Below are 12,078 nucleotides of genomic sequence, written 5' to 3'. Positions count from 1 at the left end.
GCCATTTAATCACAGTCAGAGCCTGAGAGTAGCTGATGCAGGTGGCCTAAGGGTGGGTTGCTGGGTCGTGGTGATGGAGTACGCACTGCAAACAACTCTGAAGAGAGGCGCAAACTTACATCAAGTGGTGATTCCACCGTGCCTGATGTGCTGGGCTGTGGCCCGGAGGATGAGGGCCTGTCTTGGGGAGGCAATGGAGTGGAGCCAGAGCTGGGCACAGCGGGGATCACGGGTCTGAAAAAGCTGTCAATGGTTGATTGACGCAAGGAACGACGATTTTGGCGATTAATGATGCGCTGCCTGAAAGTGCACACTTCCTCCACAAGTCCCAAGGGCCCCATCTCCCTGTCGCAGTCCAGGTGTTCCAGGTAGTCGAAAATGAACTCTAATTGTTCCCGGGATGGCTGGAGTAGTGTCACAATGACAAGAGTCCGTCGCCGTCCTCATCGGAATCTTCAAGCTGGGTACTGACACCTACAACTGAAGATGCGATCTCGATATCAGACATGGTCTGATACCCAGGATCGCCTTCGTCGTCATCCAACCACTCACTCACTTCGTCCACATCAACATCGTCCCCATGCGCACTTAGACATGCATGGAAGCCATCCATGTCAAAACTTAGGAAATCGTGCTCCAAATCCATTCCGAGAAGCAGATGAGACCAACCATTTTCTAGAGTATTGATAGGGACTTCCTTCCATGCACAGGACCAGTTGTAGATGGCAGACTTGATGTTGTACCGGTGAAGGTTTTCCAAAGTCCGCTGCGCTCGTCCTTGTCCATCGAGAACAACAATCACCTCATCCAGGAACTTCCGTCATTACAGCCTCTTCGTTGCCACGATCACTCCTTGGTCCATTGGTTGGATGAGAGCAGTCGTATTAGGTGGTAGAAACATGCACCTAATGCGCCCATTCTGAGCCACCAAGTTCGTGTCGCACAGGTGAGCAGGTGCATTGTCGAGGAGAAAGAGGGCCTTTACCTGGTCGCGTGTGATTCCCAGTTTCTCTCTCTGGTAATGGATAACCTTAACGAAGTGGCGGTGGAACCAGCCTTTGAAGATCTGGGCAGTGAACCTTGCCTTCAAAGAATGGTACCAAATGACGGGAAGGACATCCATCACCCCACGAAGACACCAAAGCTTCTTTGCATGGCCAGCAATAACGGGCTTAAGCCGGTTCATGCTGTTAGCATTGGCACAACACAGAGCAAATATCCGTTGCTTGGAGAGCTTGTGGCCAGGTACACGGTTCTCTGTCTCCTCGGCTAGAGTGTTCGTTGGTGAAGAGTGATAGAATAAACCAGTTTCGTCAGCGTTGTAGACTTGACTGAGAGTGAGGGCCTCCCTGTCGATCAAGCACTTCACTTTGTGCCGAAACTTCTCTACTCCATCCTCGTTGGCACCCAAAGCTTCGCCACGGGCCTTACTGTTGGTAAGGCCATGTCATAACTTGAATGTGAAGAGCCAACCCTCGGATGCCTTGAAGTCTGGGGCGTCGTGAAGCCTTGCAAACTTCTCAGCAGCAGCCTTCAGCTCCGTGCCACGCACCAGCACACCAGCAGCATGTTGCTGTTGATACCAAATCAACGTGGAGCGGTCGACTTCAGCATACTTGGGAGTAAACATCATCTTTCTCTCCACATTGCATTTGCTTTTCGACAAGAAGTCAGCCATGTACTGCATGAGTTTGTCGCGGGATCTCTTGATATCAAAGTAGATCAGCCACGCTGAATTCACGAAGGATGCGTGAGGTTGCCCATCCCGCATCCACCTTGTCCAATATCTCCCTCTTCTTCTCCAGAGTCAAAAACCACACTCTTCCTCTTCTCAGGCGGTGGGGCATCATCACACACACTAACAAGAGGCACGAGAGCAGCAGCAGAGCCTGCAGCAGGTAAGGTACCACCACAAAAGCGAGCATGTGGGCGGCCATGATCACGAGCGTGCACTCGCAACAAGAGACAGGCGGTAAGTGGGGAGGATGCAGGGGCGCTCTAGTGGACGGCAGCGGAACTACGCACCAAAACACAGCTGGTCTGCACCATGCACGCCGAGTTCAAATTACTGGCGGAAAAAAAGTCAGATTTTTTTCTAATTTTTTGCGATTTTTGGCCTACTTTGGGAATATTGGATCCTTGGACCAAAATATCCGGTAAGTGAGAATGTCCGGAAAGTGGGCGTCCTGATAGTGTGGGGATTACTGTATTTGTAAATAGTTACAGCTCTACATGACTTCATGTTATCAGTTTTATCTAATTAACATCTATTCAGAAAGTGATTTATCCATGTTAAAGATATCACAGAATAACCTATGCAAAAGAAAAAAAATTTTTCCCGATGAGGCACCAAAGCATCCTTCTTTCCCTCTCTCCCTCCCTCTCGTCCGACACCCGCCTGCACACACTGATCAGATAAAAAGGCCGTGGCTACTGTAAATTAATGAAGAAAATCCGAATGTCCATAGAGCATTTCTTGCTCAAAATGATATAATCTTTCTTTTTTCGATGTTAACTTAAAAAAAAATCGCGAGACACCGTATATATATATATATATATATATATATATATATATATATATATATATATATATACTCTAAAATGTGTGTGTGGTTAACAGAATGATAAGGTGTGTAGTGGATGTAAGAGCATACAGAGGTCGGGAGAGTGGACTTTCTGACCAGCATGTTGTGATGGTGAAGTCAGGGTTCAAATGGAGTGGAGGAATAGAAGGAGGGAAGGACTGGAAGAAGTAGTCCGCACAAAGAGGGCAGAGAGGTTGCAAGATGACGGAAAAGACGCAGAATATAAGAGAGAACTGGAGGAGCGATTGAGTAAATACGATTTAGAGAACATAGGAAACGTGGAAAGGGTGTGCAAAATATTCTCAGAAGAAATCTGTGGAGCATGTGAGATGGTGTGTGGAATAAAGAGAAGACGAAAGGGGGTGCAGGAAACAGCATGGTGGAATGAAGAGGTGAGACAAGCTGTGGCGAAAAGGAGAAATCATAGAGTGAGTTGATGGGAAGCAGAAACATGGAGGACGTTGAGAGACGGAAGAGAGAGATATATGTAGAGACGAAGCGAGAGGTGAAAAGATTAGTAAGGGATAGTAAGATGCGAAAGGATGAGGAATTTGGAAGGAATTTGAATGTAAAGTGGAGGAATGTAAGAGAATAATCTGGAAAAGGTAAAGAGAGTAAGACAGGGTGATAAAGATGATAGTTGGAGAGTGAAAGATAAAACTGGTAGATTGCTAGTGAACATGGGGAAAAAGTGAGCAGATGGAGAGAACACATGCAGGAACTGTTGAATATAGAAAATGAAAGTGAAGCGAACATAAGTGGCTGCGGAATGGATGGACGGAGGGACGTGAGAAGAAAGAAATCAGTAGCATGGAAGCAGTGGAAGCAATGAAGAAAGTCAAAATCGGGAATTGATGGAGTGTGTGATGACATGCTGAAATGTGGTGGAGAGAAAGAGAATAGTAGATTGGATATGGAAGATGTGCAAATTGGCCTGGGAGGAAAGTAGAGTCCTGGAGGATTGGAAATCGGGTATAATCATTCCCCTTTTCAAAGGAAAATGGGAAAAAGAAGTGTGTAGTAATCACAGTGGCATTTGTCTTCTTAGTGTAATAGGAAAAGTGCACGGTAGGATACTTATTGACAGAGTTAGGGAAATAACAGAGGAATTAGTTGGTGAAGAACAGGAAGGTTTTAGGAAGGGAAGAGGTTACGTAGATCAGGTGATCATTCTTAGGTTTTTAGTGGTAAAGTTTCTACAGGAGGGAAAGAAGTCGTACGAGGCCTTAATGGATTTGGAGAGAGTATATGACAGGGTGGATAGACAAGGAATGTGGAAACTATTAGGAATATATGGAGTCAGTGGGAAGTTCTTGAATGCTGTGAGGAGTATGTACGAGGGGGCTAAGGCTGCAGTGCATGTGGATAGTGAACTTAGTGAATTTCTCTGTCTGAATGTTGGACTGGAACAGGGATATGTCATGTTTCCATGGTTGTTCAGTCCGTACATAGCTGAGACTATAATAGAGATACACGGTAGGACAGTGGATGTTGGAGCATCCCTTATGAGTCAAGGCAGCGTTTGGAAACTCACTGTACTGTTGTTTGTAGATGATACTGTATTGTTAAGTGAAAACGAAGGGGAATCCCAAGGCCAGGTGATATGAGTTTGGAACTGTGAGTAAAAAAAAAGGAATTTAAAGGTGAATGTACGTAAGAGTAATGTTACGGTCTGCGGTAAAAATGAAGTCACTGGTTGTACAGTGAGGTTTGATGATGAGGAAGTGGAAAATGTGAGTGCGTTTAAGTATTTGGGTAGTGTGATAACTGATGAGTAGGAATGGAAGTTTGGAGGGTGAAGTGCTTGAAAGGGCATTACATGAAAGAAAAGTTGTTGGTTCTTTGAAAGACGTGATAAGAAGGAGGGAAGTGAGCATCAATCAATCAATCATTTCCTGTGGCACCCAAGGGATGCATAGGGCCTCGATGAACTCACACCACCACATCCTATCTTGTGCTAACTCCTCAAGATCTCCCCAACACTCATCTCCAGCTTCCCGTCTCATTGTCCTCACCCACGTCTCTTTTGGCCTTCCTCTACCTCTCCTACCAGGTGCCACCCACCCTGGTGTACCTCGTACTATTCCCTGTCTCCTATACACATGTCCTAGCCACTTCCATCGTGAGAATCTAACATATTCATCGATCGGCTGCACTCCCGTTATTTCTCTAATTCTACTATTTGGTATCCTTTCCCACCACTTAACTCCTAATATTCTTCTAAGTGCTTTATTTTCAAACACCAAGAATTTATTTTCCATAGTCACTGTGCTGTACCAAGACTCGTGTCCATAAATTAAGATACTCCTAACCATTACCTTATAAAGTTTGATTTTTGTATGCACAGAGAAATTGTTATTATTCCAAATATTTTTAAGCATTCCCATTGCCTGATTAGCCTTCTTTAACCTTTCCTCGAATTCAATGTTCAAAGAACCATCCTTGGCTAAATAAGTACCTAAATATTTAAACCTATCAACTTGCTTTACAACCATACCTCCAATTACACATTCCTGCGCATTTTCCATATTCATATTGATTATTTCAGTTTTTCCACAATTAATAACCAAACCCACCTTGCGACCTTCACTCACCAAACAGTCCAACACTCTCTGCATCTCTTCTGGCCCATCACAAATCAAAACTATATCATCTGCATAATCTAAATCCAAAAGTTTCCTGTTCTCTCCCCAAAGTATACCTGCACCGGTTTCTGTTCCAACACGTTTCATAATGTAATCAATGACCAATATAAATAGTAAAGGCGATAGAACACCACCTTGAATTACTCCGGACTTGACTTCAAACGAATCACTCAGACAACCATCAACCATCACTTTACAAAATGTGTCCTCATGCATGTTCATAATGACCCTCACAAACTCCTCTGGTATTCCATAATGTCTCATGATCTTCCCCATAGACTCTCTCGAAACACTATCAAAAGCCTTTTCAAAATCAACAAAACAAAGACTTAACGGTACTCTCATTTCATTAACTTGCTGCATCAAATGCCTAACTATAAAGATCTGATCATTGCAACCACGTCCCTTTCTAAAACCAGCCTGTTCATCCCTCAGAATACCCTCAACCACCGGCTCCAACCTATTTAACAACACTCTACTGAAAACTTTCAAAGCTATCGGTGACAAAGAGATTCCCCTCCAATTACCACATTCACTCAGGTCTCCTTTCTTCGGAACTTTAACAATTACACCATTCTTCCAAACTGATGGTAGTAACCCCGTCACCCATATCTTATTGAACAGCTTGGTCAAGATCATTATTAATCTATCCCCCTCCACTTTAAACATTTCCAGAAATAAACCATCCTCCCCTGGTGCCTTATTATTCTTTAACTGTTTTACTGCTTTCTCCACTTCTGCAAGCCTCAACTCTCCTGTTTCTATATTTAAATCTTCCTGAGCAGACGGTATATCCTCTTCTGGTGGTATTGGTCTATTAAGAACTGTCTCAAAATGCTCTTTCCATCTATTTTTAATATCTCCATCTTTGGTCAATAAAGTTCCTTCCCTGTCTCTAATTGGTATTTCCTTGCGTTTACCTGCATTACCACTCAGTTCTCTAATCGATTCATATGCTATTCTTTGACTCTGTCCATCATTTTTGTTTATTAGGATTTCAGTCTCTGCAACCTTTTCATCCACACATCTTCTTTTATCTCTCCTAGCTAACCTTCTTACTTCTGAATTCAAACTCCAGTACGCAGCTCTTGCTAATTCAATCTCTCGTTCATCAACGCATTGCATCTCACTCCTCAATTTAGCCTCACCTCTCTTTTTTATCATATCCTACGTTTCCTCTGATATCCATTTCTTTCTCCTGAATCTATGTCTCCTTCCAATCGTACATTCAGCAGTCTCATGCAAAACTTTGTTCACATCCTCCCACATCTCATCTACACTTCTCTCCCCCTCTTCCAACGTTTCCAACACCAAAAACCTATTTCTGCATTCTAATCTGAATTCCTCCTTTTCTTCTCCTTCTCTTCTAAGCTTAACAATATCGTATCTACCAACACCAGATTTTTCCTTCTTCTGATTTTTTAAGTTTAAACCTTATTTTTGCAATGCTGAGTTGATGGTCACTACCAATATCCGCTCCCCGTTTAACATGAACATCTAGCAGAGAACTTCTATGCCTCCTACTGATAGCGATGTGATCAATCTGATTTTTATATTTTCCACACGGCGACACCCAAGTTGCCTTGTGTATATTGCAATGCTGAAAGAGTGTGCCCCCGATGACTAAGTCATTTGCTAGACAGAAGCTTCCAAACCTCACTCCGTTTTCACTCATCCTACTACCAACTCCCATCTTACCCATACATGCCTCAAATCCCTCATTTGAACAGCCCATTACTGCATTAAAGTCTCCAACGCAGATCAAAACATCATGTCTAGGTACCCTTCCTACTCCTTCTTGCAACTTTTCATAAAATGTGTCTTTCCTTTCATCGAGTGCATCATTAGTAGGTGCATAACACACAAACAGACTGATGTTGCCATGATTTGATTTAAACCGTGCGTATAGCAATCGCTCATCTATAGGATCCCACTCACATAAAGCCTTATTTGCTTTACAACCCAGCAACAATCCTACTCCCTGATAATGCATTCCGTCCTGTCGGCCAGATATCAATAAACGTATACCATCCTCCAAATCCAACTTATCGACTCCAGTTAATCTAGTTTCTGTCAGAGCACAAATATCAAGTCCGTAATTTTGAAAAACCTTCACTAACTCATCGATTTTACCGTCATGATTTAGCGTTCTCACATTCCAGTTACCAATTTTAATTGTATTTTTTGCATTGACAAAGGAATTAGATTGTAACTGAGGCAACCGTGAGATTCTTAGCACCCCCTGCCCATTTAAGGGCTGCACGGGACTGGGGGCCATTATTGTTCTTTCAGAGTCCATCAAGGTTTCTTTGGCTAACTTCCTGAACACCTCGCCATTGTGTTGCAGTCGCAGTAGGCAGCTAACTTGCCTGATTGCCCACACCCGAAAGACCCAGCTATGCTGTAGCCAGTCACGTGCCGGCATGCTTCCCAGCCATTTCACTCTCAAGGAGTTCCTCTGCCTGAGAAAGCAACCACCCCCCTGCTCCCGAGGGCTTTTGATCTGTGTAGGTAGAGGGCGATCACTCCCTCACTAGCCATATACAGTGTATATACAGTGTATAGGCTACATAGAAGTAAAAAAGTCGCTGCATGTCAGAGCATAGAAGTAAAAAAGTCGCTGCATGTCAGTATTGTAATACCATCTCTAACTTATGGAAGTGAAACTTGGACCTTGTCGAAAGGACACAAGTCAAGACTGAGAGCAATGGAAATGAGTTATTTGAGAGAAGCATGTGGAGTCACATGGAGAGACAGGCTGGCATATGAGGAAGTGAAGGAGCGTTGTGGTGTGGATGTGGATGTGATAGAATGTATTAGGAGAAATACAGTGAGGTGATGTGGCCATGTGGAGAGGATGGATAGCAAGAGACTAACTAGGAAGGTGCATGTGAGTGAGCTGAAGGGGGGGAAGGGAGTGGAAGGCCAAGGATAAGATGGAAGGATGGAATGGAGAGGCATATGAGATAACGAGATGTGAGCTGGGAGCAGGGCAGAAAAATGGCAGGGGACAGGACGACATGGAGGCTATTTGATTGTGGCCACCCCTTACGGGACTGATGCGTCTGGCAACAGATAGACATTCAGGGAATACATGAAAACTTCATTCCCAGTCCTGCCATATGTATGTTGATTTGGGTAATATCCATATGCTCACTTTCTCCAATTTGTGATCGTTTTTATTTTGGGTAGGGGAACCCTTCGGGGGGTCACGCTCCCCAAATACTGCATTAGGACTGACAGTTCATTGTACAGCATGTGCTGATACCAAAGCCATATCTGTCCACACTATGGAGTAGGAAAACGGAGGCAATCCTCGGGTACAGTCTCTATTTCCACGTTGCTGTAAAGGGTACGCGTCTGCTTGCAACATTGAGAGAGGAAGATAAGATCACCAAATCACCACTGACTTGTTATGAAACAACTTCTTCCCCCCACTCACACACACATTCTTCTTTGTCTGTAGGCGATTTCCTAATTCATGAAAAAAGGTGTGTGTGTGTGTGTGTGTGTGTGTGTGTGTGTGTGTGTGTGTGTGTGTGTGTGTGTGTTTTATTGCTAAAAGGAAAGAGTAAAAAAGTGGAAACCTACGTAAACATTGTTTTTCCCCGGATTAATTGAAAGACTTTTAAAAAGGGACCATAATTATTATCCGTTTATTTCGAGATACCTAAACATCAACCTAAAAGGCTGGACGTCCTAGCCTGAGTGAAGTACAAACTGAAGATGACAGTTCCATAGCTGACCAGCTGCATCCATGGTAAACTGAAAGCAACTATTAAAATGCATTAGAAAGTTAGACTTCAAATAAATGAGTGTGCCTTGCTTGGCGGGTGCTTCATTCGCGTTGTACCCAGGGAAGATTATAAGCAACCCCATCACAAGGGCAATGACGAATGAAGGAGTGCAAAATGGAAGACGAGATGTGGTGTATAGCTGAGAGGAAATTAGAGGAAAGTCGGCGAACGCTTAAGAAACAAAAAAAAAAAAGTCAGAGGCCGATGCCATCCCCTTTGGTCACCACACATACAGGGGCTTATGGGGTGGAGGGAGGTTATTTAAACCCCTACCCTCCCTCCCTCGGGACTTCAAGGCTTGGTGTTGTTATGCTGCCATTTTGCTAAATCTCAAATGGAAATTTTAATGTGCATCTGGAATATATTTTGGTGTAAACCGCTGGAAAAAAATAATTGGAATGGGTTGTTGGAGTACTACTATACGTCGTGCTGAAACACTGCAAAGGTTCAGCAAGAGGAGATGCTCACTATTTAAGTCCCGAGGACTAGTGAAATGGGAACTCCATCTCCGATTTAACACCTCATTTCCATCCACTTCGAAAGCTCTTCCCTGTTGGGGAACGAATATTTTTGCACTTACATCGGTCAAATTAACCTGGTTACAGTCACAGAGTATACTCAATCTTCTAGTAGAATACAACTCATCCAGGTGTTGCGACATATTAGCCATATACATTTATCTGAATTCCCACCACTGCATTTTCTCCTATCTTCATATTACATTATCAACACCTTTTTCCTTCCCATTCTTTACTTTTTGCATATTAGTCTCTTTCTGCCATGACGCTAAGCATTGTTCTTCACATGTCAGTCCCATTAATCATATATTTAATAGTCGTCCAGCATAACCCACATTTCTTGTATGGGTGCGTTTTCTTCCGTTTTCACATATCGTTTTTATTAAGTTTTCCCCTTCACAATCACAGTTTTCTATCTCTTTAGAAACGGTTTAATATTTTCAGAGAAGTTCAAATTTATAATTTTTTCATTCTCTTCGGCAATCGCTTCTCTTTCTTCACATACTTCTATGTATTGGTTTATTATCCCCTATTTTTTTTTTTTTTTTTCAAAATTAACAGTACATTATTTTCTAAGCTGACAACCCAGCAACATTACTCGTTTCATTAATATTTATATAATGCATTCTTCAAGCTTCCTAACTACATTTGTTCCCAGTATTTGCATGCTGACGAGGAGCCTACACATGGCGATGCAGTGTACCCTGTGTGGAGCCAGGCAACTGCCAGATCCACCCAGAAGCCAAACCTCATATTTCCCGACACATCGCCCTGGAGACGGACCCTGGCCCGACCCTTGCGAGGAGCTTTCCACCACAATGGGCAGCGGTACCATGCACGATGAATGTGCTGTGCTGTACCTGTTGGACAGCCTCACAAAAGTGGTGGCTGAATCGGAAGAGGGGCGGCCTGCGGTCCTAATGGACCCAGGATCGAATCCCGGCTGCGGCAGGGAACAGTTTAAGGATCTTAATTTCCTAAAAAGCAGACTTTCCTGATCTACCAGATGACCCGCCGACATGTCTTAAAAATACCCCCGCTAATACCAATACACCAATCCTGTATGAGACAGCCCTAACATGTATTCAATATGGATGGTGGGTGTTAGCGCCGAAGTGGTGACATGTTGAGGTGTAGGAGGACCACTGGGCCTTGGAATAGGTCACTGCCCCCGAGAAAAAGGCTCTGAAGCCTTTGCCCAGAGTCGGACACGTAAAAAAAAAAAAAAAAAAAAAACTTACATTTAGTTGATGGATCTGCCCAATCAGACAGACGGGTTGAACAATAACAACAACTTACACACCAACTACTTTCAAAGATTGTAATCACAGTCATCTTTTATTTTTTACTGTATATATCAATGATTAAGAAAACAGATTCGTTTCTCTGCTAGCTAAATGTGCAGATAACACGAAAATCGAAATTAAAGTAATTGCTGAAACGGACCGTGAATCTGTCCAATTCGACCTGGACGTTTTCATGAAATGGAGTGAAAAATGGCAAAAGGAATTTTATGTAGATCAATATACCATACTGTATCTTGGTGATAAAACATCAAACATGAGTACTGAACGTTCGATACCCAACTCACTTGAAATCAGGGTTTCAGTAACGTTCTGTAAGTCCACTGAAGAGCGCAGAGAAATGATAAACAAGGAAAAATGTTCTTCAGTGCAACGAATTTTGATCACAAAATATCCGATATATATAGTTTCTAATATTTATACGTCACTAGACCACGCATAGAATACTGTGTACAGTACTGGTCCTTCAACCTTTTTAATACAATACGGTATATATACTGGAGATGGTGCAACGAACTACGACTAAGCTTATCCCATCACTGCCGTATGTACTCAACGAAGAACGATGAAAGGAACTGTTTTTTTTTTTGTTTTTTTTTTTTAATGGCGACGACTTTTGCTAGATCTGATTAAAATTTTGAACAATTTGACAACGTCAGGTAACATCTGGTCGATACTGAATGATACGGGATATGATATAATGTGGTGAAACTCGAGAAAAAAAAAAAAAAAAAAAGATGCGTCAGTAAACAAGGCAAAGAATACTTTAACATCAGTTAGTAGAACAACAAAATCAGCTACTAAGAACAGTAGCTAGTGCAATAATAATAAGTACATTTTAAAGTTGTTAGAAACATTGGCCCTAAATATTTAAGTGATGTTTGCCTCCAGGTGGAAGGGAGATTATTGCTAAATTATGAGAACCTTCTAACATTTTTTTTTTTTCTAAATTTTTGAGATTACAGAGTGAATAGCATTTTTTCTTCTTCCTTTCCTATAACAAATTTCCGTGTTTGTTCTTTTTCTAAAAAGGATATTAGTTATATATTTTTTTATTTCCTTTCTTGACTATTAATTTATATATTTTTGTACCAGAGGGTGAGGCGGGTGAAGTTGTTATCCATTCGTTTATTCTTTTCTGATACACATTGATCATTAAAGTATTATTAGTTTAGTTACGGATTGCCTCGCTTTGAACCAATAGGCCTCCTATTATATGTAACATATAC

This window comes from Coenobita brevimanus, chromosome 40 (assembly GCF_032717465.1).
Source record: "Coenobita brevimanus isolate Jiangsu-jjx chromosome 40, ASM3271746v2, whole genome shotgun sequence".
In the NCBI taxonomy this organism is placed as follows: domain Eukaryota; kingdom Metazoa; phylum Arthropoda; class Malacostraca; order Decapoda; family Coenobitidae; genus Coenobita; species Coenobita brevimanus.
The sequence above is the reverse complement of the archived record's forward strand: the minus strand, read 5'-3'. Positions refer to the sequence as shown.